This window comes from Filicampus tigris, chromosome 4 (assembly GCF_054856515.1).
Source record: "Filicampus tigris isolate MCC_2025a chromosome 4, RoL_Ftig_1.0, whole genome shotgun sequence".
Lineage (NCBI taxonomy): Eukaryota > Metazoa > Chordata > Actinopteri > Syngnathiformes > Syngnathidae > Filicampus > Filicampus tigris.
This window is the reverse complement of record NC_141220.1, coordinates 25,742,884-25,763,792: the sequence shown is the minus strand read 5'-3', so window position 1 is coordinate 25,763,792 and position 20,909 is coordinate 25,742,884. Positions and strand designations below refer to the sequence as shown.

The 20,909-nt window shown below is 42.8% G+C and overlaps 1 protein-coding gene across 3 annotated transcripts in view; it reads left to right on the top strand.

The window, feature by feature from the left end:
* plxnb2b (plexin b2b) overlaps nucleotides 1–20,909 on the top strand; it is a 183,434-nt gene that overhangs the window by 36,735 nt on the left and 125,790 nt on the right. For all 3 annotated transcript variants that reach the window (XM_086027394.1, XM_086027395.1, XM_086027393.1), the window contains one exon: nucleotides 7,892–8,016. The gene's annotated coding sequence lies outside the window, so the exon portion shown is untranslated. The remainder of the gene's footprint in view (nucleotides 1–7,891; nucleotides 8,017–20,909) is intronic.

Below are 20,909 nucleotides of genomic sequence, written 5' to 3'. Positions count from 1 at the left end.
TAAGGTTACTCCTTATGTTCGTTTTTTTTTTTTTTTCCCAGCAACTCTTCATGCTTGCTCGCCATACGTCTTTATGAGGTTATTTTCTTTCAGAGTGTCCACTGTGCTAATTGTGGCCTAATGGCAAGCCCTTGTAGCCGAGAGTGATAAAAGCAGTTGGCGGTTGGGCATGCTGCCTTTCCCGTGCCGGCTGATTACTTTGTCTCGTTAATGCTCCCCGCTCGGATACAAATGGACGCTGGTTATTGCATCAGGAGAGGCAGTCGGCCTGTCAAAATAGCCCTCTCGTACGGACAAGAGGGATAAGGAGCGGTGGCTAAAGTGCGAGCGAATATAATCTGGAGAGGCAATTTCACAAAAGGGGGGGGGGGGTAAAAAGCACAGCGCAATTATGAAATGCAGCTTTCGGTTTCCATTATGGGAGTTTCTCCACAGGCGGTATATATGGAGCTATGAACGACAATATGGCCTGTTGATGCGTACATGCTAGCCTCCATATTCCTGCAACAAACTAAAGCCTTTTTTTAGAGAGGAATGTCCGGTTGCTGCTGTTAGCGTTTCTGAGTTTACGCTTTGCGTGTGTCGGAAGACCATCTGTCAGAATCGGACACCGCCGTACAAGAGGATTTTGACGTATCGTGATGATCGTAATTGTGCCCAGCAATCATAGGAGTGTTTTATGTAGGGTAGAAGCCTGCATTGATTGCCTGCCAAAACGGGCATTTTGCAGGTGGGTTATTTGGGGAGTGGGGCGGGGGCACCAAAATGCCATTCATTTAGTTAATTTTGATATATATAGCAAAGCAACAGCAATATCAAGCACAACCATGTTGTACTGGACGTCAAGTGCTATGAACATTTCAAATCATGAATACGGTGACTAAAATGATCAAGATGATCATACTATTTCTAAAAGAAATCATACTAGTTTTGGTATTTTCTTATTTATTTTACTGAAAATGTGAACTGCAACAACAAAAATACACAGCTCACAAAATGTTAGGTATAGTCATCCAACCCTAACCATAAAATTTCTGAATGAACCTAAAATTCAGTAGACATTTTTACAGATGAACCTAATTTGACCTTCTGTAAACGTTTGAATGCATGTCTTGTTCATCTGTTCAATTCTTCAGCGCTTTTTTGCACAACTTGCTGTTTTCTAAGGAGTTCAATAGCAAAATTCGCAACAGGCGTTTGATCCACGAATCGCTCAATACATTTCCTGGTTTAATTAAGATAGGCGTATGCAACATCACGTTGCTCACATTTTGACATCATCAGGCCAAGACGACACCTCAACTATTGATGAATTCACCATTGTGTGGCGTCACAAAGGATTTTTTTCAAAGGGACATGGCCACTGATTTGAGAGCGTCACCGAGGGGCATCAGCAGGTTGCAAGTGGAGACATTGAGGGACTTGAATAGTCATAAAAAGGAACACAACTAGAAATCAATGAAAAAAAAATTATTTAAAAAAACGTCTGCCATTCAGCTCTTCAGCTGAGAAAAGCAGGTGCAAATGGATGGAAACATTGAACAGTTGGACATATGCATTCAAAAGTTTAGAGAAAGTCAAATTAAGTTCATAGTGCATTTCATATTCATTCGGAAATCTCTCCCAAAATCTGAATATCCCTAACGTTTTGTACGTACTGTATTATTTATATTTAACACACAGCAAACCTTCCTTGCACTGGTGTTCAATTTAGTATGGTGATCCCTTCACGGTCTTATTTTGCCTGCATACTCTTCATGCAAGCTAATTATCATGACTTAATTTTACATCTGCATTCTTATTATAAAAAAAATAATAATAAAGGTATGATATGCCGCTATTCTTCTCCCCTGGTCGTCCTTGGGAGTGCTCTCCGTCATGCTTTGTAGCACCAAAACGTCGGACATCTTTTAAGGCACGTCTTCCCTGACGGTTCGTGTCTTGTTTTTTTCCGTTTGTTCGCCGGTAGCTTTGGTTTGTGCACCAGATGGTTGAAAAGCTGAAAGACAACTGCTAGTTACGTTAATTAAAGTTTGAAACGGCTGATGGGCTGGGTTGAAGTTGACAGTAGTTCCTAAATTGCAGACAGTGTGCATGTCTTTGTTGAGAGTGGCCAGGTGATTGGCAGACAACCAGGAAGTGAGTAGGGTGCGCTTGTTTGGGATAAAAGACAATAAATTGCTCTTCCGGAAAGAGGCAATAGATCCAATATTGATATTTCAATGCTGCGACAAGCAACGACAACGCGAACCCTGATTGCGGTTGCGCAGAGTTCTTCTTTCCTGAATCCTGACCCGCTGATACTCGAACCAGACGCCACTGGAATGTTGCGCTGCTTTAAATCAGCTCGTGTGTTTGACAAAGTTGGAAGCTGGAGTGGTCGGCGTAGGGTGGGCGTGGGGGAGAAATATCCACAGTTCAATATTTGCCAAGAGCAATTATGCATAAAACATCACTTTAAAAACGACAAGTACATATTTTAGTGTTTGGCAAGTGGCTAATAGCTAATGTTCTGTATTTTGAGTTTACATGACGATTGTGGGGCCCTACTAGACCACCGGCCATCTTAAAAATGTCTACAATCTAATCACGACTGGGCCGTTATGGATATACGGTTGCTTCACACACCAATAAAGACTTTGGAGTGTGTCTGTAGACATTTTTTCGCCGATTTATCCAGACTTTGTGCTGCGTTTGAGAGGTTGATTGATCTGGGAGAAGACGGTGGCTCGTGAATTTGGTCTAGCTCGTCATGAATGGGTTATTCTTCACTGCAGCTGGAGAAAAAGGGGCCTGACACAGACTGTTCCCACAAAGGCGGGCATTTGTCCAAAATGTCATCATTAAATTCAGGCCTAAATAAAAGTTCTAACCCACACTTTCGATTAAATTAAACAAGAGCTACTGTACATTCTAAAGCCGTTGAGCCATAAGCCACAGCTTTCCACGCTATCCTCAACTGCATCTTCAACTGCCTTTCAAAACAAAGTCGCAGTTCCTTCGCAGATTTTCTCAATCTTGCGGCCGTTAAGATTGCATTTAACTCACCGGTGTCGACATTTATCAACTTTTTACGCTTAAGAGTTGGCAAAGCCCCTCACAAGAAAAACAAAGAGCATTTAAACCAATTTAATCCCAACCTCAAGCCAGGCACACACAACTAGATCGTTAATTGTACATCGTACAAGAAGACAAGTCGACAGTTTTTTAATTAAAACCTTTTGTGTGGGAAAAAAAAAAAATCACGCTTGGGGAAAAAACACAATTTAAACGTGTAATTATGATACCAGCCCTCGCATCTTGCACACCTCGTGGAGGGCGTTCGAGCGCGGGGTGCGTGCGCCGTAGTTGGGGAGTCCCGTTTTCGAAAATACGGCAACTCTTACGTTGTGTCTTTCAGTTAAAATTCTAGAAGCCATCTGATAGAAATGGAATTTTTCCACCCTCGCCATCATTTGCATCAGCACAAACCAGTAGATGTTGGAACCGTGACCTCAGTTCCACTCGGGAATGTGTCTCCGGCTTTTATTATGATGATACGGCAGCGCCCTTGAATTTACTCTCCCAGACGGCTTCATAAAAGCGGTTGGACCCAATGGGTTAGGGTTGGGGTTAGGCTTGCGCACCCCCCCAGGAATACACGCGCTGTTATGGCAGATCCAGTGAATGCATTTATTCCGGCAGACAGCTTCATAAAGCGCCGGCTCCCAGTGGGCCCTCATCAACGAGTGCCGAGTGCAGCCGAGCACCTCTGGACTTTGTTCTCTCAAGTGAGAATCGCTCCACCCTTCTGAGCTGAAAAAGTAAGGGGAGGGGTGGGGTGGGGGGGAGTGTGCAGACTTGAAGAAACAACCGAGTAATAGGGGGGAGCGGGGTTGAGGGGCTCATTCGGGAAATACTGAGGTGAAGTGCGGCAGTCAAGGAGAAGCTGTCAATCACTGTTGGATGCTCGTTGTGATTGTAAGTGCCTATAAACTAAACAACTAGTCAGCCTTGTACACAGGAAGCGAGGGACTCCATTTGCCGGGGACACCCTTCACTTTCTTCCTCTCCATTAAGAACCACGCTGAGCCTAATTCAACATCTGTCCTAGACGTCACTTCATTTGGCGTTAAAACCTCGGCGTTTCTCCCGCCTCCACCTTCTCCGCCTTCTTCCGCCCCCACCCCCGCCTTCGGTTGCCGTCGCGGCAGCTGAACGATTTCCTCTCACTGGGAGGCCCCCGACGACTCGCTGTGGCAGTGTCAAACGAGGCTCCTATTTAAGCTCATTAAATGTTTCCAAGAGAATGGGAAATCAATGGTGCATACCGGTGCGCGAGAACTTTTCCGTTTTATTCAATTTCCCCTCCCCCCCCCATATCTGTTTGCACATCTTTCTCCGGCTGCTACTCCGGCTTTTTTAATGGGGGATGCTGGATCCTACCATTTTGACTGCTGCAGAGGTAGTTTCGGAGGTGGAACAGAAGAGAACAAAAAAAAAAAAAAAAAAAGAAAGCAGACCAAAGGACTTTTCTGTTGTGAGTACACCCTAACAGTCCAGAAATTCAATCCCGGGTACATTTACGTTTACATTTACTCTATATACTGTATATTTTTGAAAAGTTTTCCAGTGTTAGGGTAAAGGAGGGTCTGAAAATGGCTGGCACCGAATGAGTTAAAGGGAAAGTCAACCCAAATATTTTTATGAAGAATATGTTCCATGCAAGCCCACTGGTTAAAACAAGGAATTCTGATAAATATTGCGTTTGTGGAATAAGAGTTAATCCACCCGTTTTTAGCTATCTCTGGGGGCGGCCATTTTGTCACGTCTGTCGACTGAAAATGACACCACGTGTGCTCGGGTAACGACCGATCACGGCTGGCCTGTTTTCCGAAGCTGGGACGTGATTGGTCGTCACGTGAGCGCTGAGCAGTTGTGATGTCATTTTCATTCGACGGAAGTGACAAAATGGCCGCCCCCAGAGATGGCTAAAAACGGGTGAATTTTGCTGCTCAACAAAGTCAATGTTAATCAGAATGCCATGTTTCAACTAGTGGGCCTGCTGGAAACATAATCTTGGAAAAAATGTGTAAATCACGACTGTACAGCAGTTTGTAGTTGAATTTCTTAACATTGTCAGGTTACATTGCCTATTCCTGGCCTGTCATGCATATTACAACGTTTTTATCCATTTTTTTTTTTTAGGTCCCTCCGAACAGGCTTTTTTGGACTTGAACCTTCCAAATAAACAAACTTGCTATTGTGCCGACGGTAGCCTCGAGAAAGCATTTTCGAGGATGTCAGCGGCTTTCGCCGAGCTTTCAGCGCCGTCGAGCCTTGAACGCACTCCGACCTTCACTGTGGAGTTTTAGCCGTCTTTTGACATCGTGCCTGAACAAAATCCTTCCGTGGGGTTTTCCCACACAGGGATGGTTTGGATTTTCTCATGTTTTCCTCTGCCGCTTCATCCAAGATGTGTCTATGGCTTTTTGTTTTATTAAGGCTCCGCGTGTGTGGCAAGGCAACGTGCCATTTGAGACGGTGCCGAGGGGGGCTCAGCACACCTTCTATGGAGCTGTTGTAATTGCTCCATCGGGGCTTTGTCTCTGGCTCCAAGCCAGTCGCCATCACTCTTACTCTTTCACTCCGTCGCGCCCTGTTTTTTTTATTTTTTTATTTATTTATTTTTTTACCCCCCCAAAACCCTGACGCCCCACTATCCCCTCTCATTATGGATGATCCCCACCTGCCCGATCTGCGGAGTCGCCTTCTACACTTCCTTACTTGGTTAGCGTGCTTTCTGCTTTCTTTTCAGTTGAACACTCTCATGCAAAATGTACTCTCAGTGGACAATAACTCACCGCGTTTTTTTTTCACCGCGGGCCTTTGCACTTCTCTCACCCTCCAGACAGATGAGCTGGGGATGTGTGTGTGTGTGTGTGTGTGTGTGTGGGGGGGTTACTTTGAAGCATTATGGATGTAGAAAGTTACAGCTTCTCAGCAAGCGGGGCGCTATCATAGGACTTATCTGTTGGCCCGAGGAGCCTGTGATGAATGGCTGGAAGCTGTACGACTCCACTGATCAATACGCCTCTTGCTCCAAGAGGAGCTTATGACCAACCCCCTCCCCCCCTTACATCAAACTCCCCCCCCCCCGTCTTATAATCTTCCACTTTATTTGTGAACTTTCCCTTCCAATTCATGGCCTCAATGGGCCCATTGATCTTTTATCCTCGGTTTGTTTTGAATAAAAGGCCAGCCAGTGTCTGTCCAGCCATCCGTGACAACAGCAATTGCCACAGCGATGACAAAGCGTACACAAACATTGCATTTAGCCCGATCGAAGTCCTATAATCAGAAGATAAGGCGTTTACACCGCCATAGTGAGGTTTTCCATCCGCGGGCCGGTGCAAAAAAAAAAACATGACGATAACTGCGTGCGAGCATTTGGGGAGAACAGGTCAGGTTCTTTTTGTTGTTAAGGTTTGCATGCAAGCGAAGGTCGTACATGTTTTTGTTGTTGTGGTGGACATGCTTGTGACATGTTATCAGAGGCCAACATGGATAACTTTGTTAGCTAATTAAATTGTGTGCATCCAACAAGATGATAGTGATTGTGTGTGTGTGTGTGTGTGTGTGTGAAAATGAACGTGGTGGATCGTAGCTGCCAAGTCATGGGGAGTGTTTTGAGATAAACTATGACAATGTTTACATGCAGTCAATATTCATGTTAAGGTCAAAATTCCAATTTCGGTAACATTCGGAATAATCCGTTTACATGATAGAGTTAGTCCCGTATTTGAATATCCCGATTTTAAATGGCAAAGCACGGACGTCTACCATCAATAAAACACGTTATATCATTGCTGTCATGTGAAAAACACTTCCGTCCATTTTTTTCCAATTTTCTTTTATTTTTTTTTACGTGAGTGGTGTTTCCGCGTTCCAGACTTTGCATTCATGTGAAAATTGTAAAAATGTTTTCCCCAAATTGGACATAAGTGTTTTTCACAGGACAGCGACGATATTCATGCGATTCACCCCTGGAATAAAGCAGCCAAAACCTGAATTACAAAGTTGTATTTTTCCTATCGTACTACACTCTCAACCACTGGATACTGAATATTCCCTCAGGATGAGTTATTTTACCGCGTTTAATACATAAAATGACTGAAAAATATCAAAGTACCTGTCCGCAAACCAACACGTTTGGACTGTCCTGTGCTATACAATGATGCTTGGCAGGCACAGTCTATGTGCGTGTAGATGAAAGACCAAAATACTTTGGGGAAAAATACACGTTTTTCAAAATAGCCTTGTTTATGTGGACGCCGCCGCATCGTTGCGAGCGCACACGCTTTTGCTTCTCAGACCACAAACATTTGTACTCCCCAGCGCATCATGTCATAAAAAGAAGCATGTCATAAATCCTACATGTTGTGTTTTTTTTGATTGGTACCGCTTCTCTCTGCGGGCTTTTTCGACACGGAGAGCCAAGTGAAACATTCCCTCTGCTGCTTGTGCCGCGCTGCGGGCACTTGTGAGCGCCTCGCCACCACCTCTGCTCCCACGCTTTTGATCTCCCCCTCGGATGGCCTGTTGTCTCTGTCACAAAAAGCACATGCTCAGCCCGGTAATTGCATGTCTGCTGGTCACACCTGTTGGAGCCGGCGGGCGGGATTTGTCGGGGGCGGAGCGGTGGGGAGTACAGTGACCTCTGCACTCAATCGCGCCCAAGCCCTCCTCGCCATCAGCGTTGGGTGTAAGCCCACCGGGAGTACCGGTGTGAACATGTTCCCTCAAAGTTGATTGGGTTTATCTGTAACCTTGAGCGTCACCTCCCACTGTGTGTGCGGTGTGTGTGCGCGTCTACTGTCTCTCCTCACCCTCTCCTCCCTTTCCCTTGCAGAACTCCTTAATGAAGCCGGGGGTCAGCGGCAGCGTCCAACTAATTGGACCGAGTTTGCCCGAAGCTCTGGCTGTCGCTGATTGAAGTGTCAAGTGAGGCTTGGCCCGACGTCAGCCTCTCCAAGAGTGAGTAGCGCCCACAGCGCATTTATTTTCACGTACACAGCCCGCGTTTTGGCCTCATCCTGTCTTTGTTTTGTCTCACAACGCGACGTACGCCAAAGTCCCCTTCGTTCTCTTCTCATGGCTTCCGGCATTTGTGTACCTGCGTGAGCGGATGCTACTAGCGTCGTGCCACAAAACTTTGCGTCGGACTGTGGCGGAAGATGGTAAAAGGGAAAACAAGCATTGCAGCCGTGTTTACTAGTCTTAGCTGAGCCAAGGCACATACAGTGCAGTATTGGAGAAAAATCTCAGGTCCACTAATAAACCCCCCCAAAAGATCACAAAAATCATATACAGTTCCAGACTCACCAGTGCTAGGTAAAATCCACGATATAGAGAGACCTTTTATCGTATTTAACCCATTCACTGCCATTGACGTATTTATTTGTCATTTCGCAGTCCAGTTATTCAATCCCAGGAACTTATTTATATTTTTTTAATTTTTATATATATATATATATATATATATATATATATATTAGTTTTACCACTCTGACTTCCATAAAAAACATGACATTATTTCCAATTGACAATGCACTAAATTAATTAAAATTCAGGTTCTGGTTTGTCAGAAAATAGGAAAAAAAATATTGATCTACACAATGGTACTCTGTTTTCAAGGAGCACTGCACCAATCTGAGAAAATTTACTAGTGATAGGCTGAAATTTCGACAATTTTAAAATGAACAAGGTCTCTAAACGTTTAATTGATTATTCAAATTAATCACAATATAAGGTATAAAACAAACTTTATCGATGAGGTGTTTGGTAACTCAAGCAAGATGGCGTTTTTTTTGCGTTGACAAAAATAGCTCTTTTTTTCCCCCATATGTGAGGGCATTCCACTAAGAATGTGCACTGGACAAAAACAATTCTCTATAGGCTGCAGCAGTCAAGTACATACAGTACGTTGCACAAAAAATGAGCGACGTTGTGAGGCAGCAGGAAGGCGCGGCAAGGCAGCTTTATTTATATAGCCTATTTCACACACAAGCTAACTCAATATGCTTCACATAATTAAAAAGATACATTTAACAGCATTTACAAACAGAAGAATTTCAGACATTTAAAAGCGACGCAACGAAATGAAAAATAGCTTCCTAAAACGACTAAACAACAACGTACAGCGCAGTAGACTGGCCGTATAGCGTGCGAACACTGTACAGCGCACTAAAATAATGATGGTCGCGTCTCAGTGTACTCATACATTTATTTACCAAGTGTGTGCATAAACAGCATCAGGTGGATGCACTGCTCAATGCTGTACTGTAACTGTCCAGTAGAGTGTATTGAATTATTCTGCGTGTCAATATATGTCACTTGCATTGACAGATGAGCTAAAATAGATTATTTGTAGTAGGCAAATAATAATCGTCTGACCAATTAAGTGAAATGTGTTCATTTCCCGAAGCAAGCCTGATTATCTCATGTCGCATTAATGCACTGCGCCACAGTTGTCGGGGATCACTGCATTACAGAGATGTTAACACAACAGTGTTCTTTCCTGCAATTAATGACTAATAGTCAATTAAACTGACTTTGTCATTGCTGCGTGTACAAATGCGCGGGTCTCTGGAGTGCTCTCCCACCCAGCCGTCAAGTGGGAAATTACACAAATAAGCAACATTCCGTATCGCTGAAAATGTCAGGAAATGTCTTGAAACAAGCCGTTCAGATTTTTGCGGGGTTTTGGGGTAAAGGGCTTGCGCTGCGGCTCCGCTCCTCATCCATATGTGCGTTCATATGCGCGCGGAGCATAAATGAGCCTTCCGGGACACAGGTGGAGGTCCGCGCATTGCACATCGCCCGTTTCACCTAATTTGACTTGGCCCACTCGCTCCTCGCGAGCTCACTGTGGGATTTAGGCAATTACCATGGTCGCCCATCCATCAGTCAGCCGCACACGCACACGCACAAAATACAAACAAAACACATCTTCTTCGCCACTTGTTATTTCACTTCTCTCAACAGTCGCAGTCATGGTTGAGCTACATCACATTTTTGTGGCGTGTGGGGTGTCTCTAATTTGTCTCTCTCACACCCCTCCCCCATTAAGGCGGTTGTGGCTCCTATTGTTTGGCTGCCAGTAGACAGTGGAGGTAGCAGGCTTTCGAGAGGCTCTCGGGAGATGAGGCCCGAGCACTGGAAACGGGAGTGTGACATGAGCAGATACAGTCATCTCGTCTTCCATGGACCACAAAGCGTCAATGAAAGAGATGTTGGGTTTTTTTCACAAGTGGAAAGTTAGCCAGGGGTACTAGCACTGTAAAGGGATTAAAGATACACATTTCAGACACACTTGCAATATTGAGATTAAGCGGAAGTCAGCCCAAACATATTTTTTACCAGAATATGTTCCCCGCAGGCCCACCTGTTGAAATAGTATTCAAACAATATTCTGATTAATATTGCGTTTGTGGAATATGAGGTGAGCAGCAAAATCTAGCCACCTCAGGGGGCGGCCATTTTGTCGCTTCTGAAAATGACACCACAACTGCTCAGGGCTCAGGTAATGACCGATCACGGCTCAGCTCCAGAAAACACATCAGCCATGATTGGTCGTTACCTGAGCACTGAGCAGTTGTGATGTCATTTTCAGTCGACAGAAGTGACAAAATGGCCGCCCCCAGAGATGGTTAAAAAGGGGTAGATTAACTCTTATTCCACAAACGCAATATTTATCAGAATGCCTTGTTTCAACTAGTGGGCCATTTTTAGCCATGTCAGGGGGCGGTCATTTTGTCACTTCTGTCGACTGAAAATGACATCACAACTGCTGTCATCTTCAGTTGACAGAAGTGACAAAATGGCCGCTCCCTGAGCTAGCTAAAAACAGATGGATTTCTCATATTCCGCAAAGGCAATATTAATCAGAATGCCATGTTTAGACTAGTGGGCCTGCATAGAACATATTCTTGACAAAAAAATATGTTTGGGTTGACTTCCAGTTAATTCCCTTTTTCCCCCTCAAAACTAAAACTCGTTGGTTGAACAGAATCAAAAAGGAAACATTCAGCGCTTTGTTAGTGTTTAAGGGGGACAGTCAGCGCTTTGTTAGTGTTTGAGGGGGAAACAGTGCAATTAGAGGCAGAGCATCATACTGTAACTTGAACAAAATTGTGTCCACAGTTTACTTGCCGCCCATCACGTTGTGTGCTTGTTCATTAAGCAGTGCAAGTCATTAGGGTCCGCGCTGGTGCTCGTGAACGGAAGATCCCCGGCAATTAACCGCGGCCAAAATCATTTTATACGAATGGCTGTTAAAACGCTCCCCTTCTCCATATTTCACTCAAACGAGACTACACCCGTCGTTGCTGAGCGGAATATAAAGGTGAGAAATTAAACGGTGACCTGTAATTGCATCGGTTATATTGCTCATCTGCGAGATTAAATGGCCAGCTTGTTTGATTAATAACTTGAGGACCAAAGCGGGAAGTCTGAAATATCCTCCTTGGAGTTCCGAAGCATGGCTAATGGTGACTCAAATATACTTCATACCCTTAATATGCTTGTTCTTTTGCCCCTCCTATGTTGCTCTGACTCTCCAAGATTTGACAGTACGTAAATCTGTTCATTGGTGCCGCAATTGGGTGATTATTTAGATGTTCGCTGGCAAGCTTAAGGTGGGTTATAATAGTTAACGAAAAAGAATGAAAACAAAGATTTGAAAAACAATTTTGATAAGTGAAGTAAAAATCCAAATAACTAAGTGAAACTTAGTTGTTTACAAAACAAATTAATTGGATTATAATCGTAGGGGAAATAGCCTTCATTGTCTTCAAAGCCAATTTTCTTTATACATAAGGTTTTTGGGTTGTTGTGAAATCTTAAGCACCAGACAGTACCTGCATATAACCTCAAAAGAGCCAGCACAATACAGACATATGGATATAAAGAACATGGAGGTAAAAAAAGAATCACAGCTCCTCAACAGTAATAATTGTCATTCTGAGTATTGTCCTATTTTCTGTCTACGTGTTGCTCCACCGTTTGTTCTCAAATTGCTTGAAGGGTTATAACGCCGCTGCACAGACGCTATTAACTATTAACCCGTCCATCGATGGCGTTTCACATTATGTGTTAGCATTAGCATTAAGCTAGCAGCCTAAAAGGCTAAGCTACTATGTGGTTGTTTTAAATAGATGTGCAATTCTCTTTGTTGTATGTTTATTTTGACAATAAACTTCAAGCGGGAGTGGCAAAAAAAAAAAAGCTTGAAGCTTCTTTTTTTTCTAATTCAGTCTGCCAAACTGCTTGTTGTGAATGCAGTTGAGTCACTGCCACCGTACTGTGCTCATTTGTCGTAACAAAATAAAATCTAAAACTAATGAAAAATCCAAAACTATTACAAAACAGTATCTTACGTCTGAAGCGCATTTTATGGGTTCTTTTTTTTATGGCAGTTCCTCTGAGATGTTCATTCTGACTCTCTCAAACGGATTATTTGACTTAAGCTATTAAAGCAACCCAAGTGGCCCCAAACAACAGCACACAAGACATTCTCACTCTTTATTTTTAGAGTTGATTATCATCATGATTCCTTTCTTGTTCCCCGGAACTCGTCTCCCATCCCAGAAGATGCTGTAAATGTCACGGTAACGACATGGTGTTTGCGATGTCTGCTAGGACTAGGAGGTGTCAATCATCGCACCCGTGAGACTTTGCCTGAGCGCAACCCCAACGCAAAGAGGCGCACGGAGAACAACGAACATGACGCCGCATGTGTTTACTGTCGTCAAATTATTTTTTATTTTCCCCTGTGTGGCGCTGACCCGCTTATTGACTTTGAAGTTGATTGTGGAGGCTTTCAACACAGAGCCGCGCTGTCACCGAGAAAGTTTGGCCCTGTAATGTTTTGGCAGCACGTCTTTCAAATTATATTGAGAGAGAATTGTAAATAACACTGCTGAATGGACAGCGGTGCACTTTTAACCAACTCAATCAGATAGCGGCATTGACGGCGCAGAACAAAATAAAATATACACTCTTTCCAAACTTTGCAATTTTGGAAAGAAAAAAAAATATAACTGAATAAAAGAAGAATATTGTTTGCCAAAAACTTGGAAAAAAAACCTTAAAAAACTATTATTTCTCAGATAAAATAATAACATTTAAATAGACACAATTTGTGGGTACGTGCAACTGTTTTTGGGGGGATAAAATTAACCATTCAGTATTTGGATTTACTTGTGTTTCTTAAATAAATTTAGTTGTTTTTCAGATTGCAGTAAATTATTATTTTTTTTAATTCTGCCATATATGTGCTGGCAAGGAAATATAATTTTAGCTGTTTTTATAGATAAACATGAAAATAACACAACATTTGGAGATTACAGACATGCTTTGGTGACTATAGGATACAAAATGCAATTTAAAACTCATGATTAATATGAAGAAATAATTTTATTAATACAAGATTTGTTTTCCATTGGATTAATTTTTCAACAGTGCACAAAAGTGCACATAAATTGATATTCTATTGTCACTTCAGTAAACAAAACCTTTCACCCCAGATACAGTGCAAAACTCATCCAACACAATCAAAGTAAATAAAAACTGTCATGCAATTTTCTGTCCCTGCTGACGATGTCATTCTTCTATTATTGCCGTGGTAATAATCGAACAATGCATCGTCAGCCTTTAAAAATTCCTCATTACCAAAGCGAGTGTTGTGATAAATAAGCTGTGGATGACATGCTAGAAAATGCCCCTGACTTGATAAAAGCGAGCCACACATCAAAATGCCACGTCCTTGTGCGACCAAAACAATATAAAACTCCTTTTTTTTTTCTTTTTTTTTTTCCCCGGACTCATGGGCCATCGTGTTGCCCCGCACTTTTCCATGGCCTCCCGTGACTATCCAAGCTGTCAAGGCTGCTCGTGTTCTTCTTGCCAGGGCACACTTGGAACAGATCCGGCCTCGGGGGTCTCGTACGCTTCTCCGCACCGGCCCTGCAAACATGATCTGCCCCCGCACAACTGTTGTCTAAGTCCTGACTTTGGGGGTTCTAATGCATTTGTGTGCCTTATTAGTTGTTCTTTTTCAAAACCACTGGCTGTTGTTGGCGCTTGTTGTGCAATGCCTCCTCTTTGTCAACAAGCGATTCATCAACACGGACATTATGCTGGTCCCGAATTGTCGCTATCATAAAAAAAATGTGGACTAGACCAGTGGTTCTTAACTTTTTTTTCAGTGATGTACAGCTTTTTTTTTTTTTTTTTTTTTTTTTTTTTTTTTAAATCAAGTACCCCCTAACCAGTGAAAAACATTTTTGCATCCTTGTCAAATGTCACAAACAGATGGATTTCATTGTGTGATGCCGGTCACGGAAAATCCAAACCAAAAGGAATTTTGTACCACAAAAAACTGCTCAATACCAGTTGAATCCTTTCAAATCTACCCCAAAAAAAACAAAAAAACGCCAAAAGTGCTAAACACGGCTTAAACAGTCGGTGTACCTTCTTGTCAAACAGATGCACTCAAAAGTGTGATTCAGGTCACAGAAGATCCTCTTCAAAAGTCATTTTGTTCCCAGATAGCTGTCAGAGATGCCGCATTTTGGACAGTATTTGGTGATAACTCCCTGTAGATATTCTTCTTCTTTTCAGTAAAAAAAAAAAAAAAAAAAAAAAAAAAAAAAATTGGGGCTGAAAAAGTTAGTCCGAGCTGAGCCTTTGATGCTGGCTGAAATGAGGTCTAGTGAGGTGCGCTGATGGTTTGAAACTCCCCGCAAAAGTTATAGCTTTGGGGCATGCTAGTTTTCACCAACATTTTGCCTTTACTCCAACTTAAAACGCTTTTGGGGCATTCCAACTTCAAGGTGACACTGTATTTATCTCATACGGTTACCTTGACTTAAAAGTGCCCCAATTTACTTATTTCTTTCAGGTTGTGAGAAGTCTCCAGATTTCTTGTTTTGTGGCGCACAGCAAAATTTGATTTAATGAGCGAGCTTCAGAGTGCAGCTCAAGTGAAGTGGGGGGGGAAAAAAAAAAGACTCACATTACTTTCAAAATGAACGGTACAAACGGCCAAACAGACAAATACAAAGGAGAATGCTGGCAAGCAGCTAGAAGAGGTCAAAACTCACATCCAGAGGCTCACCGAAACAAATCCATCTCGATATTAATGTCACTCATTATGCCACGCCCCTTTTCTTGCCTTGGTCACCAATTCAACTCGGGGTACCATTGACGAGGTGTGTCGGAAAGGTTCCAGGACTGGTGCCGTAAAAGTTAGATTTCGAATCCCAACGACAATTTTTCTCCTTCAATGTAATAATGTCTCTGGAGTGTAGCGGCCATTTAACTTTTGTTGCACATGCTTTTATGTGCAGTAACCCCGCCTCCATTGGAGGTTCCAGGTTTGCGGTCGTGCTATTTCACATTTTTTTCCCTGTCCTGTATTGACTCCATTTTGCTATTTATTTTGGGCGTGATTCCACTGTTAGCCACTAGAAAGCAGAACATTATTATGATTACCAATGTAAGTTTGAAAGAAGAAGGTTGAAAACAGGAAGTGTTTCGAGCACATCCTCAGTTTTGCTGAAGAGAAAGACAAATGTCTTAATCCTCTCCAATCCTGCTTTTTAGGCCTACGAAAAGCAACTGCTCAAGGTTCATTTTATAATGGACTGTAAATCTTTGCGCAAGATTAATGAAGTGTATTGTGAGATGTTAAGTTGTTTAGTTTGGCACAAAATGGGATTTGTTTACTGTAAATGCATAGCATGATCGTTGCAATGTAACACCATTATTCTTGCTGTCTTTCAATATACTAAATGCTTTGGATGTGTTTGTATTATTTTAAAATGTTTAAAGACCTTTATGGAGTAAGAAAGTAGAGTTGGTTATCACTGTAGACTTGTTTTGGAGTTATCAACAATCGTCCCCGATTGTCCGTCAGCCTTACTTATTGTCAGCTTAATCCTGATAGCCGGAGACACTTTCAAGACAGACGTACCGAGCGACGACAAGTTTCACGGCAAAAATCGGAGGCAATGTGAATCTCCGCCCTGATGCCCTGCCAGGTTGCTGCAGGATTTACTGGAGTGAACCTCCAGACGTCACTCCCCCACTCCTCCTCCTCCTCCTCCTCCTCCTCCTCCTCCCGGCCATGGCCAGACGCCGCTTTGGCAGCCGGCATTGATGGAAAACATCTGCGAGAGTCGCCGTGTTTGTCTGCGGTCGCACTTGATATAGAAACTTTGCTTTCATGTGACGTTTTTAATTATTTTTGGAGGCGAAGCGTAGCTCGCCAGTCAAAATAGGAATATTGATACAACATGTCAACAGTTTCAGAAAATGAAAGCCATCACCGCCGATTTTATCAATAACCTCGCAGACTGGGAAGAAAATGACTTACAATTATTGTCTTTACTCACCTTTCAAGATGTCAAGAAAAGCAGAACAACGGGGACGTGATTCAGCAGGGCCGTCAAAGAAGCCCCCCTTTTCGAGGGTAGGGATATAAATAAACAAGTGGAGCTGGTAATTGGTAGTTGTAGGTAATGAGGAGCGAGCTGTCAAGGAGGCGGAAGCGAGCGTGATGACGTTGAAGCATGGACACTAATGACTATTATTTACAACGCTCTCGACATAGCTATAGCTCTATTTTTTTCACGGAAACGGGAGGAAAGGGGGAATTGTCCAGATTTACCAAGAGATCAGGACCCAACAAAAAAAAAAAAACTTCGCTAAAACCAAATTCTGGCAAGGGCATCGTAATCCATGCGCTGATCTTCAACATGGTTTTTAGTCAACTGAAGCTGAATTCTCTCATGCCTGAAAAATGAACAGCGTTTTTGCTTTAGAGTGTCATTCTTTCTAATTCTTCAACACTCTTGCCCAGTTTTAGCTGTCAGGTGTGTCATCAACTTAAGAATAATAAATGCCTGCCTAAAGCAAAAGTTGCTGTTTGCTAACTGAGCACAATTTTGTTGCTAACCCGCTAGCGAGGCATCTCCATGATTGTCCACTCGAAAAAAATAAATACCTCACTCTAAAAAATAAGGTCGATGGAAGACTTTAACCCTAAACAACTGTACCTGTCGAAGCAAGGTAAACAAGCTCTCACATGAATTCAAATTGTCCTCTTCAACCAATAAACGCCTCCCTCAAATAGATGCCTTCCCTTCTCACAACACGGCTTTTCATTCTGACACTAAAGAGTTAACTGCTGAGCCCGTTTGAACTTCATCGCACACCGAAACAGCAGCGCGGTTACCGTATCCATGTAAAAAGTCTCTCCCTGATGAATTAAACGGTGAATTAAAAATTAGAACATTTTGGTTGAGGCGTTGCGTTCCATATTTTGCTACGCTCCCCTTTATGTTTCATTAGTCAAACGCTTAAATTAATTTGAGCTTGTAACTAATAATTAATTGATTGAATTCCTCATGATGTACTCAGCAGTCTTCTATGCTATCGATGCACTTTTGAGGCAATTTTTCCTCTGAATTGTGGCACACAGATTTTCAGTATTTTCCATTCTTATTAGCTAAATTGTTAAAATAATGAATTGAATTGATTGTATTGCTTCGAGTAGCGTAGTAGTGTATTTAGTACATTTCAATTGTCATTGAATTTAACGTTTAAGTCAATTTGCATTTGATCTTTTAGATGAGATCATTTACTGGTAGCTATATTTTTTTTATTGAACGTATTCGTAAGACATTTTAATTGAGTCATTTGTCATTTTTTTAAATTGTCCTATATTTTCCCGTTTCTTGGTTCTGTTGTTGTCGTTACACTATTTTAGAGCTGAAGTTTTATGTCATTTGTGTGACAATAAAAATGAAAAAAAATGGGGTAATTTTAATAAGTTACTTGTGTTGTCTTCCGTTGTTCCCTTTAATGCTTTTAGATCTTGCGCGAAATGCATTGAATTGCCTCGTGTATGACGGGCTGTATAAATAAAGTTGCCTTGCCTCACTTTGCCTTGAGGCTTATTTTTCAAGAAATTGTCACACTTCGGGGGGATTATGACATGGGGCGCTTCTACCATATTTTCATTAGTTTTAACAGTTTGACTTTTTTTTCACGGCCGCAACGGCCGTGACGGTCGTCCGTAAACGGCATATCAAGCATCTCAGCATGTTTTCTAATACCTCCTGTAATCCTGTCATTTCATCCACGGATACCGCCTGGGTTAGACCGGGCCCGCAGCATATCTTCCCGGCTGTCTCGGCTCCTCGGCGTGAGAGATTGGATCCCCCCCCCCCCCCCCCACGAAGAAGCAGTTGTTTTGAGAAGACTGTTTAGAAGTGTCAGGCTAGCACCTCTGTTCAGTGTCAGAAATTCCTATAAATCAAGCCGAGTTTAATTTCGCTTTGGCACCAGAACCCTCTCGATGCGGAGTTATAAATAAGAACATTTCCATCCGGGGGGAAGGGGAAGAACACCACCCACGGCCGCAAACTAGCTGTACTTATATTTTTTCCTCGTCTATACATTTCCGACGCTCTCCAATTTCCCGCACTCTTATCTCGCGGCTTTGACAGAGTGATGTCTGTCAGCCAAAATCACCTTGTCTGCCGCGCTTTCCCCGGGAGATGGGAGTGCCAGCCATGTAGACGATTCAATCGGCGAGAAGTGAAAGAGCAGATCGCAGACAATATGCCGCGGCCCCATTTACTCCCCCGCCCCCACCCGGTCCTCGCTTACTTGCGCGCCACAGCGGGGCTCAAGCCCCCACCTAATGGCCCATAATATCATTTTACACCATGTTCCTGCTTTTTTTACACTCACTCTAAACGTAGTATGCTTACGTTTAGAGTGAGTGTAAAAAAAGCAGGAACATGGTGTAAAATGATATTATGGGCCATTAGGTGGGGGCTTGAGCCCCGTGTGGCGCGCAGTAAGCGAGGACCGGGTGGGGGCGGGGGAGTAAATGGGGCCGCGGCATATTGTCTGCGATCTGCTCTTTCACTTCTCGCCGATTGAATCGTCTACATGGCTGGCACTCCATCTCCCGGGGAAGCGCGGCAGACAAGGTGATTTTGGCTGAAGACATCACTCTGTCAAAGCCGCGAGATAAGAGTGCGGGAAATTGGAGAGCGTCGGAAATGTATAGACGAGGAAAAAATAAGTACAGCTAGTTTGCGGCGTGGTGGTGTTTTCCTTCCCGGATGGAAATGTTCTTATTTATAACTCCGCATCGAGAGGGTTCTGGTGCCAAAGCGAAATTAAACTCGGCTTGATTTATAGGAATTTCTGACACTGAACAGAGGTGCTAGCCTGACACTTCTAAACAGTCTTCTCAAAACAACTGCTTCTTCGTGGGGGGGGGGGGGGGGGGCTACCAAGAATTCAGAAGGCACAAGTTTATAACATGATACAGTCTTTTCTTCCCACTGGACCGGTTCGCGCTTGACATGTTGTATACATGAAAGGGTCTGCGACTGCGCTGTAGGACAGGCCACTAAATTGCAGTGCTTGTGTGGGGCCCCACAAAAAAACGTGACCATCAACTTTGGAACTGAAAACTGCTAAAAATGTCCGTTTGTTTGTCAAGTCGAGTCTTTTTATATATCATAGCCATTCACAACAAAAGTTATCTCAAGGCACTTTATACATTGCGCACTAAAGAAAAGCAACTTAACCTCACGTTAGCGAGCAAAAAAAAAAAAACAACAAAAAAATACCTCTAACACAAGTCAGGCTTTGTGAAGCGACAGTCGGCCTCCTGCATGTTTGAGATGTTTCCCTCCTCTAACACACCTGATCCTTATCAGGCTCCTGCCGAGCTCGCTGAGGGGATGATCATTTGAAACAGGTGTGTTGGGGGAGCCAAACATGTAAAACATGCAGATAGTGGCCCCCAAGGACTGAGTTGCACTCTTGTGAAGTAGAGTGACCCAGGGTAGATGTACTTTGGGTTAGCGCATTCCGCACGTAAGCGTTTACGGCATGGATGTCAACAAGATTGCGCGTTAAACCACATTACAGCGTACACAAACAGTGGACATTCCTTGAAAATTCGTTTGTTTACCAGATATTTTCAATGGTTTATGTCCACTTGAAAGTTGTGCTTTATGGCAATTTTAGCTTTAATCAATGGAATGTTTAAAAACAATGATCTGTAATCAATTTATTGTTTTTCCTATTTTTAATAATGAATTCAAAAGTCATTATGGTTATCGACGGATATGAAATACTTATATCGTAATACATTTAGGTGTTTAGCTAATCGATATATTGATCAGTTTATGTGACTTTTTTGCCTTGACCTCTTATAAAAGGATGAATAGTTATGTTAAAAGGAAATGAACCAAAATGTATTTTTTGAGTACTTAAAAAAACATGAATTCATCATTATCAATATCGACTGATATGAAATACGAGATACAGTTTTCAGACTACGTGAAATTTTCCTGGGAATTTAAAATTGGGATTTTTTTTAGTCTAGATGGGGAAAAATACATTCCCAGGGAAAGACAATCTGGCGGTGGCAGTCTAATAATACATTTGCCAAGCATTTTTTTCATATTTGAATGATTTACCATAGTAGGCGAGGGGATTACATCGCCCACTACTGGCCTGGCATGCACGTTACAGTCAGTTTTGGATCGTTTTGACTATGTCGCCTGTATGCTAAGCTTTTTCAAGAATGTAAAAAAAAAAAAATACAAATAAAAAGAAAATGAGTAGGTTGTTCCATTACCCTCACCTCCGTCCCCCGGCCAGCCTCCACTCTCGCTCACAGAATAGTCGAGGCATTGTGCATAGCGGCAAGAGTTTATCTACTCTCCTGCACAGGCAGACGGCATGGGGGCCGGAGCAAGTAATCTGAACCAAGCAGGCAAAGAATTCCAGGCATCCTGAATAGAACCAGATGTGTGCTTTTGTTCGCG